Source organism: Kogia breviceps, chromosome 13, assembly GCF_026419965.1.
Source record: "Kogia breviceps isolate mKogBre1 chromosome 13, mKogBre1 haplotype 1, whole genome shotgun sequence".
Lineage (NCBI taxonomy): Eukaryota > Metazoa > Chordata > Mammalia > Artiodactyla > Physeteridae > Kogia > Kogia breviceps.
Window position 1 is genome coordinate 58,209,688 of NC_081322.1, and position 13,624 is coordinate 58,223,311.

The 13,624-nt window shown below is 37.0% G+C and overlaps 1 protein-coding gene across 18 annotated transcripts in view; it reads right to left on the bottom strand.

Moving 5' to 3' along the window:
• PTPRK (protein tyrosine phosphatase receptor type K) overlaps positions 1-13,624 on the bottom strand; it is a 583,718-nt gene that overhangs the window by 375,466 nt on the left and 194,628 nt on the right. The gene's annotated exons all lie outside the window — the stretch shown is intronic.

A 13,624-nucleotide genomic window follows, 5' to 3' on the forward strand; every position in this document is an offset into this window, starting at 1 on the left:
TCCTAGGACCTCTTCAGAAAAACAACCAGTTTTTCTCATGTCCCTTTGGATTTTAACAAAGACATGTATCACAAAAACGTAACTATTTAAAGTAATGACACCCATTTATCACACTTAAGGTATAACACAAATTTTATTGTAAAGTATCTTTCCCCAGGGTGTAATTTTAACCAAAATGTGTTAGATGTAGTGTTACAAAACCCAGTGTTACAGAAGCAAGTGTTACACTTGGACCTCTCTTACTGATGAACGTGAAGAATTTTAATCAGCCCTCTGTGTCTCCTCCTTAAAACACAGTAACTGTTGCCATGACACACTAAACACTCATTGACTACCCATCTAACTAGTTCAATTAACCCCCAACAACAAGTTCAAATCACAGCAGATAAGAGGGCTTCACCTACTTAAGAAACCGAAATTTCAAATTTTACTAATTCCTGGTCAGTGGTACTTTACAGTTCAGAACTTTTGTGAAGAGTTCATGTGATAACACTGTCAGTTATCAAGCCAAGTACACAATAAACTTACTACCGTGATAGTAATTGACATTCCTTTCGCTTCATTTTTCCCAGTTCTCATCTTCTCTTGTAACCTGGAATTCTTTTCTTTTCTCCTTTGTTCTCCCCTGATTCTCACAGATCACACATTAACAGAATAAAACGGCCATGTATATTTTGAAGAAATTATGTCTTTCTCTTTTAAATAGGATATCCTGGATCCCAGCACAATTTATAGAAGCAGGATGTTTCTATTCTTGGTTATACTCACATTCTGAAGTCCATGGCTGAACTACAGAGATGTTTTTCATATTTACCACAGCAGAACAGATCAATTATGGTCATGGCTTTTAAGGAGGACTAGCCCTGAGATCTTGGATAAGTTACTTCGTGTTATTGGGCCTCAGCTTCTTCACAAACCTAGTGACCAATTTCTCCATGGCCATCACAACTTTTTTCAGTGACATATTATGGTAGTAGTGGTTTTTAATTATTTTTACAAGTCTGCATCAATGATGGCTTCTGATTGTCAATTTTAAAGTAGTGCTCTCTAAATGATTTACAGGTTTTCAAATAGTTATTTTCTTCCATTGGAAAATAAACTTTGAAATAAAATGTTTTGTCTCACATTTTAATTATATAGTATGATATTTACCATTAAGACCATTTAGCAATTTTCAGCCAGTTGCACTTTTAAGCTACAATAATTTTCTTATTAAGAAAATGGGATCAGCAAAGTAAGTTCATTTGTAGGAATTATCAATTTGATCATTAGAAAGACAAAAGCCACAAAATAAAACCTTGTCCAAACTATTTCAGCATTTCAAGGGCATTTGGTGCAAGTTAAATAAATTTTTAGAAGCGCTGATATTTTATTTCTATAGAGTGCTTCTGCTAAATGGGCTTCTTTCAATGTAGCCTGACTACTGCTACATTTTTCTGAGTGCTATGGAATAATATGTATTTATTTCGCAGTTCCAGAAAGGAAGAAGCACTAGCATCAAGAAGCCGTCTAGGGCTTCCCTGGTGGCGCAGTGGTTGAGAATCCGCCTGCCGATGTAGGGGACACGGGTTCGTGCCCCGGTCCGGGAAGATCCCACGTGCCGCGGAGCGGCTGGACCCGTGAGCCATGGCCGCTGAGCCTGCGCGTCCGGAGCCTGTGCTCCGCAACGGGAGAGGCCACAGCAGTGAGAGGCCCGCGTACAGCAAAAAAAAAAAAAAAAAAAAAAAAAAAAAAGCCATCTAAATCCTTCTGCCATCTGACTTCAAATAGTGGCAATTTACCCCCAGGCACCATGGAGGTAGCTGCAAGATTCCCTTCCATCATCCCAAACATAGAGAACACTATGCTATTCTTATCAACTTCTAAAAATTACTTCCACAGCTTCCCAGAATAACTGGCTACCAACCAGAAGAGTCAAGAAAGTGTGTAACACGTACTTCCTTCATTCTTTATGTTATAATTTAAGCTTATTTACTATTGTTTTGTTATCAGCTAACTAATCTCTTAGATTTCTGATGAGTTTAGTTCTATTCAGTTGTAATTTAGCTATCTCAAGGCTTCATAATGAAACATCTGTGTGCACACACGTAATGTACTAATTTTAATCAATGTGACTTCTTTAGTGGGGCCTTACAAATATCCCTTACAGTCTCTTGAGCAATAGAGTTCTCAAAAATATCATTTAAGACAGAAGAGAAAAATGTAAATGGTTATAATTATATATTTTTTTAAAGTGTAACCTTCCTGTAAAGTAATTTGCCAATGAGAATCAAAAACCTTATAAAAAGATATATGCCCTCTGGTCTGGCAATTCCAAATCTAAGAATGAACACTAGCAAAATAATCATGTATATGTGCAAAGATATAGCCTAAAAAAGACGTCTATCTCCTCATTACACTGTTTAAAATAAAGAAAAGCAAAAGTACTTAAATGTCCAATAATAGGCAATTTTTAAAATTATGATAAAATAGTTTGATGAATAATTATGAAGTCATTAAAACGATATTATTAAAACCATTTAATGGAAGATATAATATGTTAAGTAAATATGTAGGTTATAAGATTATACTCATTTATGAAAATATATATTTATATTAAATAAATGCATTTGTGTAAGTGTGTGGGTGTATTCATATATGTACACATAACCATGCATTTGACTAGAAAAGAACAAAAAATACATAGCAAAATGTTAACTGCACTATCGGGGGGAAGCTGTACTTTGTCTTCTGTTTTCTTATTTTTGTTCACATATATTCACTGAATGTTCTACAATGAACATGCATTAGATTCGTACGCTAAAAAAAAAGACTACATGAATGCTATCTTATATCAGGAACATCAAATGAATAATGATAAATACTTAGGAAATAAACACAGGGTTGGTTTTTTTTTTTTTTTTTTTTTTTTGCCTTTTAAAAATAAATCCTAGTTGAATCCTACAGATTAACAGCAACTTGGCTTTCAAAAACACACAATACAAAAACCAGGAACTTCTCATTTCTTTCAGTTCATTAAAAAAGAGAGAGGCTGCAAGTACTTAGACTAAGTAGCAGTTTTTATTTAAAAGAAGACGCAAAGAAAACAAATCCCATATTCATAAACACCACAGTCTAATTCTAGATAAACAAATAATGCCCAATGGATTTTTCTGTATTAATGAAAATTTTATCTTTAAGCTATACTTCTAGGAAAAACATAGTAACACAGACAATAGGATTAATTGCTAAGAAAATAATGAATGATAAATAGGTTTCCATACTTCTTCCTAAAACTCCTTTATTGTACATTAACAATATTTTTATTAAATCAGTTCTATTCAATATCCATTGAATTTTCCCTATAAAGTAAGCAGAGAGAAATTTCTACTTCTCTGCTTAGTACTGACCACACTTCATGATCTTGCCCCAAAGTACTTTGTTCCACATTACCTCCCACTAAGACTTCTCTTCACAAACCAGCTTCCCCAAACTGACAGAGCGCTCACTATTTTCTCCACATATCATGCCAGTTTTCTCCTCCAGAACAGGCTCATGCTTTTATAAGAAATCCTCCCCTCATCTCAGCCTCTAGCCAATTCTTACTCACTATTCTTCTTCAGCCCCAGCCCACCTTGACCTTTCCCTGCCTTCAATACACAGTTTCTGCCTTTCTGGTTCTATCCCTTCATTATACAATACAATGTTCTTATATAAATTTTAAATAATTTACATAGGAACATTTATCTCCTACAGAAGAGTAATAATGTTCTCTTAGAAAGCACATGATTCATTCAGAGTCCAATCAGAAGAGAGAAGTCACACAGTAAATGTAACAGTAAAAGTATAATATAAAGAATTATTAACTACAAGAGGGTAGAGACTTTAAAAGTATAAAGAGAACTGTAAAGGTAACACAATACCTAAGGCAGAAAAAAAAATGTAGAAAAGGGAATGAGGCTGCCTAGAGTCAGATCCCCTTAGAAGGTGTGGTTGCAGCCCACTGGGTGGTGAAGACCTTTGCTGGGTCACTCAGCCTAGAGCTGGTCCACACCTGCGGGGTAAGCAGGAAACGCTCCCACATAGCAGGGTTTGGAGTGAGCTATGTGAATGCTGGGAGGACAGGGCAAGGTAGTCACCAGGCCAGGGCTGGGGCTGCAAGCTCACAAGGTACTGCATGCAATGGGAGACGTACAGCTAAGCAGGACCAGCAAGAAGAAACTAAAATACAAAGTTCAGTCAAGAGTAAAAGCTCCAGGGACTTCCCTGGCGGTCCAGTGGTAAAGAATCCACCTTCCAATGCAGGGAACGCAGGGACCATCCCTGGGTGGAGAGCTAAGATCCCACATGCCGCGGGGCAACCCGTGTGACACAGCTGCTGAGCTCGCGCGTCTCAACTAGAGAGCCCGCGTTCTGCAAACTACAGAGCCCACGTTCTGCAAACTACAGAGCCCACGTGCCACAACTAGAGAGAGAAATCCCACACACCACTGCTAGAGAGAAGCCCGTGCTCCGCAATGGAGAGCCAGTGCGCCACAACAAAAGACCCTGTGTGCTGCAACGAAGACCCAATGCAGCCAAAAACTTAAAAAAAAAAAAAGAGGAAAAGCTCCTTCCCACTAAAATGCCCCCTCAGCACCCTCTGCTGACAAAGCTTAACATTGTGCTAGTTACAAAGGAGAAATGCTTAAAGGGTCAAGCTCCACTCTCATACAGCAGGTACTGCAGGGTAGATTTAGAGCAGCTTAGCTTAGCCTCTGAGAAATTCTACCATACACTCATGAGAAAATGAACTGACACTGCATTAAACAACAACTTTGTATGTAGTAGAGGTTCAATGAGAACTTCTTTGGTTAACTGAATGACTGAACGAGTGAGGAGACAGACTAGCTCTTAGAATATAACAGCATATAACTGTTGAGGCAGTACCAACTCTACTTGAGATAAATTACCTGAAAATGTCAAAACAACAACAAAAATAAAGCAAACAACTGGAACTGACTTATGCTGCTTCCAAACAGAATTATTTGATCAAAGAGTATGATGTTTGGAAGTACGCATGCACTTAACATTTTTGTCAGAGCCACTCGTATATACACAAAACCTTCTATTAGAGCAATGGTTCTCAAACATTTTAGTTTTAGGAGTCCCCTTTTCCACTCTTAAAAAATATTGAGAATATCAAAGAGCTTTTGTTCCTGTGAGTTCTTGTCTATCAATATTGACCATATGAGGAATTCAAACTAAGAAATTTCAAAAACATTTGTTAATTCAGTTAATATTAACAGTAATAAAGCCCATATATGTAACCCAAATAAAATATTTTTATGAAAAATTACTACATTTTCCCAAAAAATATAGTATGGAGGCATATTTTTGCAAATCTCTTTAATGTATGACTTAATAGAAGATACCTAGATTCTCATTTTTACTTCTTCATTCAATCTGTTGTATTACACATCATGTAGCCTCTGAGAAATTCTACCATACACTCATGAGAAAACGAAAGGGAAAAAAGGAAAAGGAGTATCTTAGTGTTATTTTGACAGTAGTTTTGAGTTCACAGATCCTCGGAAATGGTCTTGGGGACCGACAGTGGTCCCTGGACTACATATGAAGAATCACTGTATTTTAATATGCACAATTCTCTTTAACTTCATGCTATAATGAGAACATTATCAGTGCACTTATTTATACTGAATCTACTTCCTCATTCAGTCACTGCATGGTTTAAAGATCTCTGTAAAACAAAAGTCTTTACTGGGATGTTGGATGTCTGGAGAATAAAAATCAAAAAAACTGAATAGTTTTACACCAGTATTAATATAAAGAGTGTACTGATCAAGGTACATCAGAAAAACAAACAAATACACATACACACACACACACACACACACACACACACACAAAGAAAGAAAGAGGTTTATTGGACGGAACTGGCTTATGTGATTACAGAGGCTGAGGAGTACAGACCCAGGAAAGCCAATGGTATAGTTCCAGTTCAAGTCCAAAAGCTAAGTAATATTCTGCCTTAATAAGAAAAGCATTTTTGTGTGTTCTGAAGACCATGTTGAATAGCTACCAAAAGCTACCAAAACACCAGCACACTGTGCAAAACAGTTCTTGGCCCTGAGTGAGATTTTCCCAGCAGAAACAACGAACATGCCAGAAACTATTGATGTAAAAAAACTAAAGACACCGAACACTAATATAATTTCATGCCCAGCCAGCTTAAGAAGCCATAATCAGGACCGCTGGATAGAGAGACTAGTGACAACTGAAACAGCAATTTGGGTCCCAGTCCATCTGGGATGATTTTTTTTCTTTGTTGTAAAATTACTATCTCTAAGCATTTATGTGGCCATTACTAAACTGAAGGCAATGTCTTATTTTTCACAATATTTTTCAGCTTCTCATTTCCTTTTATCAACTGTTTTCTCCTCACCCCAATTTTGCTTCATCTGATTAGGTGGCAACATGATATACCAAGTAAATAAAGCTAAGAACCTAGAAATCAGTTTGATTTTTCCCTTTCCCTCACTTTCCTCTTGTAATCCACTGGCAATTCCTATTGCCTCTAAACTGTCTCCTCAATACATGCAACTTTTCTTCATCCACACTAGTTTATCAAGTCCCTCTCACCTCTCAGGAGGACAACTAGAAGAGGCTCCTAACAGGTTTCATGAATTCCACACTAGCAGCCCTACAGTAGTTTTCTACAGGCAGCCAGATTTTTTCAAAACATACAATCTTTTCTCATCTCCACACTGCAGTGAGACTTAAATCCAAACTTTGTAACCTCTCAGCTTCAGTATAATCTTGCCCCTGCCTTCCTCTCTCACACTGTCTCCTACCCCTTTCTGCTTTTACTCAACATGCTCCAGAAACAGTGGACTTCTTTCTGCCTTTTAAAGATCCAAGCTTATGTCTGTGTCACTGTTTCTACACTGGATTTTCCTCCGCTTGGAATACTCTCTCCTCAGCTGGCTTATTTTTATCATTCAGGTCTCATCTCAAATACCTTATGTTGGTGAAGCATTCCTAGGTCTGTTAAGTAGTTCCATCCAAGATTCTTTCTAACATGCCATTCTTTGTTATTGCCTTCATAGCACTTGCCATTTACCGAATCTAATTAATTTGTTTACCTGATTGAAAAACTCCACAAAAAAGTTGTACTTCATCTATCTTGCTCATTCAAAAATCTAGAAAAACGTCGGGAGCCTGCAGCATGGAGTGGAAGGCTCTTACGACAACATTTGACAACCATCTATTCAGGTTTCCTGCTCTGCATGTCTGTAGCATTTCTATAATGCTCTCGTATGTACCAAATATACCATATTGGTTGGTGCATCCCCCCAGCCCCAGTGCAACCTTTTCAAGATCAGAAACCTCTTTTTCCTCCTTAGCACCTAACAGAGGAATTCTGCACATATAAACTCTTGGTGAACTCTGATAAAGGTGAGCAAAAATGAGGAATTTCAAAAATTGTAGCAGTGTTGTTTTTTTCAAAGATAGAAGAAAAAAGACCAATAAATCATTGAATCAAATAACTTTAAACAATGTTCTAAAAAAGAAAAGAAAAAAACAATGTTCTCAATATTGACAGTTCCCCCCAGAGATTCCATTATTTTGGTAAGGTTGACATAGGTGCCCTCACTTTTTTCATGGTCTATTATCATTTTCTTCAAACATTTACCTTCCATTATTTCTTAAGATAATGCCTTCTACTAGATTCACCCCCTACATTATAAAGTTTGTTTGTAAAGGACAGAATGAGACACACATTTAGAAAAAGTAAATTCGTCCCCCAAACTCCAACACAAAAGGACAGAACTTGCAACTTCACAGGATTCTATTCCAACAACTTTACTCTCCCGAAAATGTCCCTTCAATTGTCTTGACGAAACATAAAACTTTTTCATCAACATTCTGCAGGAATAAAATTTCTCTTAATCCCCGAGTAAGGGCTTAGTATTTGTTCTAGGTAGCCAACTTACATTTGAAAATAAAATGTATTTTATTTTCAAGAACAGCATCTGAAACTTTCAGAAAACACAGAACTGTAAGAGGAAGGTTTCAGGTAAAATAGCACAACATTTCTCCTTCTTGGGAGACTAGTCACCTCAGGAAGTTTACCTGCTACACATTAAGATCTAGGAACGAGGGACTTCCCTGGTAGCACAGTGGCTAAGAATCTGCCTGCCAATGCAGGGATTCGAGCCCTGATTCAGGAAGATCCCACATGCCACAGAGCAACTAAGCCCATGTGCCATAACTACTGAGCCTGCAATCTAGAGCCTGTGAGCCACAACTACTAAGCCCGCATGCCACAACTACTGAAGCCTGTGTTCTCAAGAGAGAAGCCACCACAATAAGAAGCTCGTACCCAGCAACGAAGAGTAGCCCCTGCTCGCCGCAACTGGAGAAAGCCCGTGTACAGCAATGAAGACCCAACACAGCCATAAATAAATAAATAAATAAATTTATATTTAAAAAAAAAAAAAAATATCTAGAAACTGGGCCAAACATTGTGCTACAGTTTAACCTCCTTCCCCTACAACATCTTAGAAAGCAAAAACATGAACCTAATTGGCCCTTACTTTGACTACCTGAATTTTCATTTTCACCTGTATGACACAGAAAATCTGTGCAACCTATTATCAAAAAGACCTATTATTAATAATCACTCACCCCCTCTTAAAGAAAGGCTAATTTTATAATCTGCTGTGCTTTTCTCATCAGGATCTTTTAGGACTCCAGTTTTCCCTACTCCTTAACCATCTATTCAACTCTCTAGCTTTGGCAAATAATCAAACCTTTCTCTGTCTTGGTTTCTTTATCTTGGAATGCCTAAACGCCTTAGGTCTGCTGTCAGGACTAAATGAGACTGTCTGTATGACGTGCTAAAACACACTGATTAGGAGGGTCTTTAATACGTGTTCCTTTGTCATATTCATTCCTTACTCTATCAAATAGTACAGAGAATAAAACTGGAAAATGTATGAAAAGAACATTTTCAAAGGTGAAAAATGAGATAACAATGTTAAAGAATAGTAAACTTTAAAACTTCTAATACAGAGGTACTCAAACCTTTCTCAAACCTTCCCTTCAAGATTCTACCTAACTCCTTTCAACCCATGTGAATCAACCCTCCTTCCCATCTCTTTCTTACCTATTTCTTTCTAACTCTACCCTTTTCACTTTTTATCTTTAAAATCTGATATAAATACACACTGGAAACACACATACACATAACGTTACCAACAGCTATAAAACTCATAAATCTAAGTTTAAGATCTTTGTTCTAAGATTTCTCTGATTTCTGAAATCTTGGCACTCCTCCCCATGGCTCTCCAAACTGTGTAGCTTTTGTGTTAAGTGGTACTGAAATGTTTTGAGAAGCAGTTGCTAAAATGAAAAGCAACTTCAGAGAGAATAATCAGAGTTGCATTACCCCAAAAGGCAAGAGAGTCTTTATTCCATAGCCAATTTTGTAATCATCACTTGCCTTCTCAAAGGAACCAAGACTGAAAAGAACACTGAAAGGTATGAGAAGGTAGTATAGCCTGCGGTCTCCGGAAACTGCCTAAAGACTAAATATCACATTAACAATTCCAGCCTGTTGTCTGGATATATCTTAATTCTGTTAAGAATGAAAGACCAGAACTTAAGGTCAGTCCAGAATGAGCATACAGTATTTACTTATTTCCATAGAAACGGATATTCCCAAAAACAAAATACCCTACTCAGCAGTCACAGTATGTCTAAGCGTACCAAAAATCTATTTTAAAATGTTAATATACCATATACCAGGAGAATAAGACTTTATTTTGACTTAAAATTAGTAACAAGAGTCAACAACTACTGAATAAGCAAATGGCAAGCAATGATCAATCAGAGAACAACTCGGGTTGAGCAAAATTTCTCAGCTGAGTTCTCAGGTTCAAGGATAATCAGGCTACAAGAATTCAACTGGCAACCAAGGAAGTTGCTTCTTTTAGTAAACCCTAAAGTTCCAAATTATAATAGAAGACACTTTATAAAAGATTTGAAAGGAAGGAATAACATTCAATCCACTCTCACTCAAAGGAATTCATATTCCCATCTATGAAAAGGTTAAAAATTCAGGCTCTGAAGTCAGAGACCTGATTCTGCAGCCTGGCTCTGACACCACTCACCCCAGCCATCCACCTCTCCTCTACCATTTTACTGATGAAAATCAGTCCCAGAAAAGATAAGTGTCATAGATATAATAAAAATACCGTTTGAGAGGATTGTTATGGGGATTACAGAAATAGGAACTATCAAAGTAAAAACATATTTTTACTTACAATGTATTATTTAAACCAAAAATCTGTCTGCTTGTTTTTGAAAACAGTGCCTGCCTTAGAAGGCATAAGACAAAGTGTAAAAAAAAAAGCAAAAGGGAATATGAGAACACAGAACATGAGAGAAAAGTGAGAAATCGAATATAGAGAAATAAAGAAAAGAGTCCAAGTGAGGTGAGAAAAAGAGAAGAACGAAGTGCTTACACTTTAAATGTAAAATTTGGAAAGACGAGAAAAGAGGCACGAACGCAGTGGTAGAAAAAACTGGGGTTACATTTATTTTTTGTCTTCCCAAGTCACTTCATAAACCATCTAAATATGATAAAAGAAACTGAAGTTCCAGGAAACAAAAAAGCAAAAGAGAATGATATCATCACCTCAAATGCAGAGATTGTTGCTTTTGGTCACAAGACAATTAGTCTTCTATAATTCAAGGATGTGATATAAAATTTTTTAAAACCACAAGGCCCTTTTGAAGTCTCCTGAGCCTACATTAACTTAAGATAGCTCTAGTGGAATTAGTGGTTCCCAATACTAGAACAAAGCATAACACTGTTCTCTAGGATAAGCTATTCCATCTCCAATGTTGCCAATCCAGCTGCTATTAAAAGAAAAAAAAAAAAAAGGAAAAAAACCCCACCAAAACACACCTGGTCCATTTTAAACTTCCGTATTGGTCAATGGTGAGGAATGGAAGAACAGGCAAATACTTCTCTGACTGCTGAAATATGATTAATTCAACTTCCTCTTAGCAAATATAATCACCCAAGGATATTATTCCAACAAAACATTCCTTTTAAACATAACCAGAAAAATTGCATGATGCAAGTGAACAAGTGACCTCTACTCCGACAGTGCTCTTGTTGCCCTAAGAGCAAATAAGGACTGTATTTTGTTTTCATAAATGCTAACTTAAGGCTCAATGAGTGAACACAAACATTGAGAAATTGTAGAGTTTCAGTTCCCACGCTAACTTTTTAAAGCTTTCCTCTGGGATGTACTATAGAAGCTAAAATAGAAAATAGTTTCAGCCAAAACAAGTAGCAGTGGGGACTCTGACCAACAATCAAGCACAGGTGTTTCCCAAACCACCATCCCCACCCCCCGCAAAAGGAGAATGTGGAGAAGGGAAGATGGAAATTTCAATAACTTCAAAATTTTGACTCCATCTACTATTGAGATGTAACTTTCAGGATTTCGGTAATATTCATAAGATAAATGGAAACACCTTAAGCACACAGAAGAGGATCAAGTTTTTCTCCCTTGAGGATAACCAGAAGCAGGGATAGGTCTCCAACTTCCTTCTAACTATAAAATTACCAAATATCTCCCTAAGAACTGTTTACATAACTTAAAAAAAAAAGTGATTACTTTTAAATGGTCCTACAAGTAGTGACTAAACTCTGCAAGTATCATGAACTGGCAGTGACACTCCAACCATGGTGTTTCACATCCACTAGATGTAACCAAGTGTATGCACAGACACAGATAATACCATACACTTCATCTGGTACTCAGAATCCTCACAAGTATGGTCCATATAAACCTTGTGTTGCTCATCTGCCATGAATCACCAGCATGAACTCCTAGTTCACAATTCATAATGATACAACATGCTTTTTTGCCTTGTTTTACCCCCTCCTTTTTGCTTAGAAGGCTTGTGGTCTCTTTTTCTCCCCTGTGGAGCCTAATTCCTACCTTCTCTAGGAATTCCTATGATTGAACATATAACTTTGTAAGTAATTAACAAATTTCACATTTCCTATCTTGGAGTTTATAATATATAGAATTTTCCAAACTCAATAGTAAACTTCTTAAAGTTAAACTTCTACTGCCTCTGATTCTGCACAGTGATCTACACATAGCAGATGATGTGCTACACATAGCACATGATGATGGAGGCTAACTGGAATATATTAATGGAACTATTTAAAACAGTAAAAATATCTTATTTAAATCATCCAACATTCCAGTGAGAAAGATATTGAATATGTAAAGTGCTTAATATTATACAGAAGAATGTGGGGTTTAGAAAAGTAACTTGCTCAGAACTCAATTCAAATCTAACACTAAAACCATCTTCTTTAGCCTCTATATTATACTGCCTATCAAAGAGGATAAGAAGAAGTTCAGTTTACAAAGGTAATACGTAATTTAAATTTTTTTAATTGCTTGGGAAACCTGGTGAAATGTATTTAAAATGCTCTAACAAATACCATTTCAGTACTTTTCCTTGATGGGGCTTGTCTACATGGATGAAGTATCACAAAAATAATCAAAGGGTCAAACAACATATGTCAAAACAAATCTCTGCCTCCTTAAAAAAGAGGTTGGCTGTGAGACTGTATAATGATATCCTTTATCTAAGAAAAAGGAAAGGATGTGATATGAAGAAAGATCTGTGATCTGAAGCATGAGAGTTATAGCTGAAGAGAAGAAGGAAGATCATTTAGGACAGTAGAAACAGCTTGCATGAAGGACCTGGAGCACGGCAGAGTATAATGAATAGGAGAGACTGAAAGTTTGGCTGGGTAGGAGAAAATGGGGGAGATGAAGATGGAGATGAAGAAGTGAACAGCCCAAGAAGGCCTTATAAACAAAATGAGGACTTTCACCTTTATCTTAACTGTTACAGAAAGACATAGAGAAGAGTTAAGCTGGGGCAAGCAGAAGTTGCTGTCCTAAATCAGATTTACATTTTGGAAAATCACTCTGGCTATAGTGTAGAGACCAGTTAGGAAAGAGTTATAGCAACCCCGAAGAGAACCCCATATTTAATTATGATAGTAGATGGTGAATATAATGTGAAGAACCATCCAAAACCTATATAAGAGGTAAAAATCAACAAGAATTGGTGTTGCATGAGAAACAGAAGTGAAGAAGAGACAGGGGTCCATAATGTACAACTATGTTTCTTGCTCAAATACCCAAATAGACAGTAGTGCAATTTCCTAAGTCTTGGCACACTAGACAGAGATCATTTTGCGGGGAAAGTTCAGTTCAATATTTTTATTGTAAACAACAGAAGCTACTATATCATTTTCAGCAAAAAAGAAACCCATTAAAGAACATTAGAAAGCCCAGACAATGACCAAACTATACCCCAGGACCTCTTTAATGGAGACCCATGGTTCAGTGCAAACAACACGCCTGCCAACACCCAGGCTGAGTCCTATACATTGCTGGCCATGGATGTCTATGCTTCTACTCTCTGCAGAAGAAAACCTCATGGTGCCTCCTTTCTACAGCCAATAGCTTCCTAATCAAACCTCCTTTGGGTGGTCTGAATGGTGGAGATTTGGTCATCTATCAATACC